The following is a 6,843-nucleotide window of genomic DNA, read 5'->3' on the forward strand; positions in this document are numbered from 1 at the left end:
TGATAGTGACATATACGAGAACTTTTTAATTCATACCTGAAGTAAAATGTGTGTGGAAAACCAAATGCAAAAAACTGACTACCACAAAGTTTGACAAAGACTGGTGGTAGATATGGTGCATGGAAAGAGTTAAAATACTAGCATTTGAAATACCCTGGGGTGTCTAGTTTTCAAAAATATATGGGTTTATTGGGCACACTGAAATGGCCCGGCTCAAAGATGTACCAAATGGGGCATGGGCAGTGGATCCCCAAATGCCAAAGTTCAACATTGAAAAATGCGCATGCCCCAAATGTGGCCCTTTTGCCCCCAAACAGCCAGGCAAAATCATTCATGTGAGGTATCGCTGTACTCAGGAGATGTTGCTGAACACATATTGGGGTATTTTGTGATAGTGACATAAACGAGAACCTTTTAATTCATACCTGAAGTAAAATGTGTGTGACAAAACAAATGCAAAAAAATGACTACCACAAAGTTTGACAAAAACTGGTGGTAGATATGGTGCATGGAAAGAGTTAAAATACTAGCATTTGGAATACCCTGGGCTGTCTAGTTTTCAAAAATATATGATTTGATGGGGTAAATTGCATTGGCCGGGTTCAAAGATACCCGAAATGGGACATGAGGGGAAGAATTACCAGATTTGGAAAAAATGGCTTTGAAATAGCAAAACGCTACCTGTACTTATTGCCCCATAATGGGTAGAAAAAAGCAAAAAAACATAAAAACATTGGGTATTTCTAAACTCAGGACAAATAGTAGAATCCATTTAGCAGGTTTTTTCATTACCTTTTATAGATGAGTAAAAGATTTTTCAACTAAAAGTTAGAAACAGTCATTTTTTTCTAAATTTTTCACCATATTTTATACTTTTTTTAGTAGTAAATAATATGATACAATCAAAACAATGTCATCTAAAGAAAGCCCTTCTTGTCCTGAAAAAAAACAATATCTAATGTGTGTGGGTTCAGTAAACGGGAAAGAAGAAAATTACAACTAAACACGAGCAGCGCAGAAATGTTAAAACGGCCATTGTCACGAAGGGTACAAAAAGTAAAATCAGCCTTTGTCACGAAGGGGTTAACCCCTTGATGACAATTGCCGGTCCGGGCACGTCACCGAAAATCGTGACGATTATGACAATTGACGTGCCAGGACCGGCACGTCTTTAAACGGGTGAAAAAATCGATCCGTGATCGATTTTTTCACTCAAACGGTGTTGCTCTAATGCCTCGACATCGAGGCATTGAGCAACACCAAAAAAAACATTCCCGGCCCCCCCCGATCGCTCCTAGGAGCAAATAAAAAAACATGTTTGAAAGACTGCACGTCTTTCAAACATGGCGGCGCCCGCCGCCGAAAAACGGGTTTAGGAAGCGATCGCGAGTCGCTTCCTTTGCTTAGCTGGTGTTGCTAAGATGCCTCAGTATCGAGGCATCTTTGCAACACCTGTTTAGCAAAGGAAGCGACTCGCGATCGCTTCCTAAATGCTCAACTTACCTTCCCGGTGCCGGCGTCTTCGAAACACACGCGGTGTTTCAAGATGGCGGCGCCCATCAAGCCGGGGGGCGGAGCCTGCTGTCATCATCGGGGGGGGGTGTTGCTGGATGTCATGGACATCCAGTGAATAACACCCCTAGTGGTCAGATCACTCATAAGAGTGATCATGATTTGCTAAATCAAAGGCAATGTTTTCTAAACATTGCCTTTGATCAGTATTGGATCTGCCTCCCTCCTTCACTTGTTTCTAGTGAGGGAGAGAGACAGATCGGTGTGTTTTCTGGTATTTCAGGTATTCTCTAATAAAAAAATATATATATATTGATCCAAAGGCTCTTATAAGAGCCACCCATATAATATTAACCCCTTCATTGCCATTGATCACTGCATAAACAGTGATCTTGCATAGTGGCAATTGTTTTTGGGTTTTTTGTATTTTTTTACATATTTTTTTTACTTTTTTTAGTTTTTTTTTTTTTTTTTTATTATAGCCATTAACCCTTTCCTTCCCCACTATTTTTGCTGCAATTGTTACCATGCAGCGGTATACGGCTGAGGAGGCGTATGCCTTTTTGGCCACAGATTCTGAGGCCACTGATACAGCGTCAGATTTTGACGTTGGTCAGTTCACAGATACATCTAGTGATGTATCTGTGGCTGTTAGGACGCCTGCCACACGTAGTCGTGGCAGTGCACCAGAGGCATGGGTAGCGCCTAATAGGTACAAGCCAGCTATCCCTCCTTTTTCTGGAATTCCTGGCATCAATATTGATGTTACAGGATTCACTCCACTGCAATTTGTGCAGGTTTTTTTGGGAGACGATGTCTTGGGAGACATTGTCACACAAACAAACATTTATGCCCAGCAGCACCGTGCTGCTAGCCCTAATTCTTTTTGGGCAAAACAGCCATGGACTCCCATTGACGTGCCAGAATTTCTTAAATTCTGGGCACTCACAATGTTAATGGGCATTATAAAAAAGCCCTCCATCCGCTCCTACTGGAGCACCAGCCCCATCTTTAGTACCCCCATTTATGCCCAAACTATAACTAGGCAAAGGTATGAAATGATTCTTCGTTTCATGCACTTTAGCGACAACAGCCTGTGCCCCCCTAAGGAGGACCCCCAGTTTGATAGGCTCTACAAAATCCGCCCCCTGATTACCCATCTCGCTGCCAGGTTTCCAGAGGTTTATACACCTGGAAGGGATATCTGCGTGGATGAATCCCTGATGAAATATAAAGGAAGGTTGGGATTCCAAGCAGTATATTCCTTCCAAGCGCTCTAGGTATGGAGTGAAGGTGTATAAGCTCTGCGAGAGCGAGACAGGATATACTCATGCCTTCCGGGTATACGAGGGTAAGGATAGCTACCTTGACCCTCCAGGTTGCCCAGACCATCTGGGCACCAGTGCCAAGATTGTTTGGGACCTAATATTCCCCCTTATGAACAAAGGCTACCACTTGTATGTAGATAACTTCTATACAAGCGTCCCTTTGTTCAAGCTGCTGTATTGTTTCGATACGGTAGCTTGCGGTACTATAAAAAAGAACCGCTTGGGTTTCCCACAACACCTGGTATGAACCCGGCTAGGAAAGGGGGAGACCTCAGCTCTACGCCAAGAGGAGCTTTTGGCATTGAAGTTCAGGGACAGAAAAGAGGTGTGCATGCTGAGCACCATCCACGATGAAAGAACCGTGGAGGTTTCTGTCCGTGGCAGAGCTGGGGTCACTACAAAGCCAGTGTGCATCAGGGCCTATAACAAGCACATGGGTGGAGTTGATCTGTCAGATCAACTCCTACAGCCCTACCTCATTATGAGGAAGACAAAGGCCTGGTACAAGAAGGTTGCAATTTATCTAATGCAAATTGCAACCTATAACGCTTTTTTGCTGCACAAAAAAGCAGACACTGGGCTGAAGCTGTCTTTTTTGCAGTTTCAGCTCGAAGTAATTTCAGGTATCTTGTACCGTGATGCACCTGGTCCCCAAGTAGTGATGGGAACCAACAGAATTGGGGCTACCCATTTTATTTTTAAAATCCCCCCTACAGCAAAGAAGCAGAATCCCCAAAAGAGATGCAGGGTATGCTACAGCAGGGGGCAAAGAAAGGACACTACATTTTACTGTCCAGATTGCCCTGTAAAACCTGCACTCTGTTTCCCATTTTTAATTTTTTTTTGTTCCTGCTCCATTTTTGTATTTTTTTTTTAAATTTTTTGTTACATTTACAGTTTTTTAGCTTTTATTTGCTCCTCCATTTTTAAGCGTTTTTATTTGCACTGTCAAGTGAACCCTGTGTCCATTCCGTGGCATGAGGGACCACTTAAGGTGCTAGATCAAATCCCTTCTTGGAGATAGGCCAGGCTTTCTTGTAACCTGTCCCTACTGATAGTTGGGTACAAGCATTTTTCTTTACCCAGATGTAAAATTCCTACTGAATTTGAATTGCTCATGTTCCAAATGTGGCCCTTTTGCTCCCAAACAATCTGACAAACCCATGCATGTGGGGTATCAATGTACTCAGGAGATGTTGCTGAACACATATCAGGGTGTTGTGTGACAGCAACATATACCAGGAGCTGTAATTTCACACCTGAAGTACAAAGTATGTGAAAAAAACACCAAAAACAATTACTATCACAAACTTTGACAAGGGTTGGTGGTAGGATTTGTGCATGGAAAGGGTTAAACTATCAGCATCTAAAATACCCTGGGGTGTCTAGTTTTCAAAAATATATGGTTTGGTGGGGTAAATTTAATTTGCTGGCTTCAAAGATGCCCCAAATACCACATAGAGACAGAATTACCAGATTCAGAGAAAAATGGTTTTGAATTAGCAAAACTCTACTTGTACTTATTGCCCCATAACGTGTAGAAGAAAGCAAAAAAACATAAAAACATTGGGTATTTCTAAACTCGGGACAAATAGTAGAATCTATTTAGCAGGTTTTTTCAGTAGTTTTTTATGATGAATAAAAGATTTTTCAAATAAAAGTGAGAAAATGTGTTTTTTTTTCAATTTTTCGTCATATTTTATTATTTTTATTATAGGAAATTACATCATATGAAAAAAATTATGGTGTCTGAAGAAAGCCCTTCTTGTCCTGAAAAAAACAATATATAACTTGTGTGGGTTTAGTAAATGGGTTAAGAAAAAACTACAGCTAAACACAAACACCGCAGAAACGATAAAACAGCCATTGTCACGAAGGGTACAAAAAATAGAATCAGCCTTTGTCACGAAGGGGTTAATCACATGTCTCTCCCACAGACAGGCTTTCTGTGTCCTCAGCCCTCCTGGCTTCCCTTTTATATCCGCCCTCTCATTCACCTACATTAATCACCTAGCAGGTGGAAGACTCTGGTGTTACTTCACATAGGAAAGGAATCTAGGAGAAACATACCTCCCTTCCACCACCAATCCTACATGAATGTCACAATAGTAAAATGTTTAAAACATCAACAAATAAAAAATATTGGTTGTGATTCCTTTTGAATCACACCAGTGATTAGAGAAAAGGTTACATTGTATTGTCATGTATCTGGATACAAGAAAATAGCTGCTACAATATTTTGTTGTTGATACTACACAAAAGGATGCATGAAGCATTGCAGCAAAAGTTCTGCATCACCTAAAAAACAAGAAACAAATAAAATGGTCCTCAGGACTTAATAAAACTAATAAAATAAGTGCCCTGTGTATACCTAAAGAGTGCTTGGTCTAAAATGACTGGTTTTAACATATTTGCTTCATTATTGGAAAGTGAAGTTATTCTGAAGCCATGCCACGGTACATATGCAGACCTTAGAACATCCTCTAGTGATAGCACTGAAGGTCGGAAGGAGTTTGAAGGGTTTGTCCTTACTCTGGAGGATACTTTTTTAAATTAATTTCTATAATATTGGGGAAATTATGTCCTGCTCCACGGTGCTGCATGTGCCTGTCAGCTGCCAGTGCCTGCCTGCCCAGGCCAAGTGCCATGCTACTACTGTTGCTCCTCTTTGACTGTCCTTACTCTTGAAAAACATTTTTTTCATTTCTATAATATTGTGGAAATTGAGCGCTGCTCCACTGGGCTGTATGTGCCTAGGCCCAATGCCCTTCTATTATTACTGATTCACATATGCTATTATATATTAATTATTATGAAGCATTGGAAACCATGTTGATTTCAGATTTAGTAAAATACATACAATCATTAAAGATATGAGTAGATTCAGAGTGTTAACCACTCTATTACAAGGCATGAGCAGATTCAGAGAATTAACTCCTCTATTACCAGACATTACACACACAGTCACATAAACAAACACAAACAGACAAACACAGTCACATATACACAGTCAAACACACATACCTGGTGTTGGCTGCAGCTTACACTGGGATTGGTGTGAATGAGGGCCTATCAAGTTGAGTCCCAAGTTGAGAAGAGGAGGTGTGACTGGTGTAATTATGTGGTTTCCCATTCACATACACATGTGAGTATCCATTGATAATAAAAATATTTATACACAACCTGTATATGTGTTATAAATCTGGATAATTTTTTAGTATGATGTATCTTAAAATGAAAAAAAACCCAGAAAAAACAGAGAGCACACAATAGTGTAGTATCATCAGAGCACAATCCTCTTGTAAGCCAGCTATTGCACTCACATGTTCCGTGATTAGTAGTATAGACTCCTCATAGATCTTTTCCAAGGGATTGGTCTCCAACTTTTAGGACCTTGCCATTCAGGATCTCCAAGCCTTGTCTCTGAGAAATCCTCCAACAGCTCCAAACCTCTCCTGATGAAAAAGAATGACCGTACTTGGGATAAGACGAATAAATATTTATTACAGATAGATTAAAAAGTTAAAAATCCGTGCGCTACGTGTTTCGCTCCGTTGAGCTTCTACCAGGCATTCCGAGTATCTGCTCGGCGTCTTCATTTTATGCGATGTTCCCTTCCTCTTCCGTATACGTCACAATGCATGCTGGTGGGAGTATCGCGAGATCCCGTGTACAGTCAATTCTTCAGTCTATTAGTTTGTTACAGTCTTTGAATCTGGAGTTCTTTTTCATATATCACTCACGCATAAAGTAATAAAGGGCCATAAAGTAATTGTTTAACCCCTTCAGGTCCGGGACGTACCTGGTACGTCATCCCCAAAAACCGCCCCCACATCGCCACAATCGTGGTGATCGCGGGGGCGCTGCTGCTGCTGTCTGCCCAGGAGTCTGCACCCAAGCCTACGATCACTCCCACGGAGTGATTCTGTAGGCTGAAACCGCAATTGCAGAAAAACCTGCAATCACGTTTTCAGCTGCCACAGGCAGCTTCAGGGAAGGGGGT

The 6,843-nt window shown here is 41.2% G+C and overlaps 1 non-coding gene across 1 annotated transcript; it reads left to right on the plus strand.

The window, feature by feature from the left end:
* The first annotated feature begins 3,780 nt into the window (after positions 1 to 3,780).
* LOC149275616 (small nucleolar RNA SNORA35) lies at positions 3,781 to 3,910 on the plus strand. The gene has a single exon (XR_016279387.1). It is a non-coding gene; the product is annotated as a small nucleolar RNA SNORA35 (small nucleolar RNA).
* The last annotated feature ends 2,933 nt before the right edge of the window (positions 3,911 to 6,843 follow it).

Source organism: Sceloporus occidentalis, unplaced genomic scaffold, assembly GCF_023333645.1.
Source record: "Sceloporus occidentalis isolate IW3139 unplaced genomic scaffold, rSceOcc1.0.p SCAF_275, whole genome shotgun sequence".
Classification (NCBI taxonomy): domain Eukaryota; kingdom Metazoa; phylum Chordata; class Lepidosauria; order Squamata; family Phrynosomatidae; genus Sceloporus; species Sceloporus occidentalis.